The following is a 1,127-nucleotide window of genomic DNA, read 5'->3' on the forward strand; positions in this document are numbered from 1 at the left end:
CATTTAATATATGTATTGTTTTGATGTATAAATTGTTCGGGTTTTTTCATCTAAAAAAAGCGACATTAATTTCTTGACGACCTAATACTTTAATTTTATTTATCCGTAATAGTTCCTGTTTCAGGCTTTAGAAATAATCTTATTCTCGTAGCAGGTACCTGTCTAAGTTCTACAGGTGGCTATGTTTTGTCTGTACGAATTTCACTGTTAAGTGATTAGCTGCTGTCTTTGAAAAGAAGCTCTAGAATGTGCAAGATATACACTGCACTAACATACAGTGGAACAATAGGCTTAATGATAGGCAATGAAAACGTAAAATCCATATACAGGCAAAGATAAAAACATGTAGATGTATATACGGATACACACAGATGCAGGTAGACAAATGGCAAGTAACACGTATATTCACAGAAGAGTAAAAACTTAAACAATTGTGAATATTGTTTTACTGTTCGAGTTATTGAAAAGACCATTAAGTCAGTTCTGTATTTGATACAATCTCTCCATTTTATAAAGAACTTAAACAATTGTGAATATTGTTTTACTGTTCGAGTTATTGAAAAGACTATTAAGTCAGTTCTGTATTTGATACAATCTCTCCATTTTATAAAGAACTTAAACAATTGTGAATATTGTTTTACTGTTCGAGTTATTGAAAAGACTATTAAGTCAGTTCTGTATTTGATACAATCTCTCCATTTTACAAAGAACTCTCGTCAACTATGTTTATACATATAGATATTACAGATTTTAAGGAAACTTGACAAAACGCATTGTTAGTCAGACTGATTTCCTGGAATACGAATAAAACAAGGAAACAGGAAATAACTAGTTATATATATAAACTTGAAGTAAAAATTAAGCAAAACAACTAATAATTTTTTTCCCAGGTATGAAAATAACATTAAGAAAAACAGAACTGATTATTTTAAACATATGGAGAGTCCTAAAAAGAATGTGATGTAACATTTTAATTACTACCCTACAGCTCTTTTTTACAGAATGTGATGTAACATTGTAATTGCTAACCTACAGCTCTTTTTTTACAGAATGTGATGTAACATTGTAATTGCTAACCTACAGCTCATTTTTTACAGAATGTGATGTAACATTGTAATTGCTACCCT

General features: G+C 29.8%; 1 protein-coding gene across 1 annotated transcript in view; it reads right to left on the reverse strand.

Moving 5' to 3' along the window:
- The window catches only part of LOC106470420 (homeobox protein Dlx1a-like), a 16,937-nt gene that overhangs the window by 4,277 nt on the left and 11,533 nt on the right, over positions 1-1,127 (reverse strand). The gene's annotated exons all lie outside the window — the stretch shown is intronic.

This window comes from Limulus polyphemus, unplaced genomic scaffold (genome assembly GCF_000517525.1).
Source record: "Limulus polyphemus unplaced genomic scaffold, Limulus_polyphemus-2.1.2 Scaffold3992, whole genome shotgun sequence".
NCBI classification, from domain to species: Eukaryota; Metazoa; Arthropoda; class Merostomata; order Xiphosura; family Limulidae; genus Limulus; species Limulus polyphemus.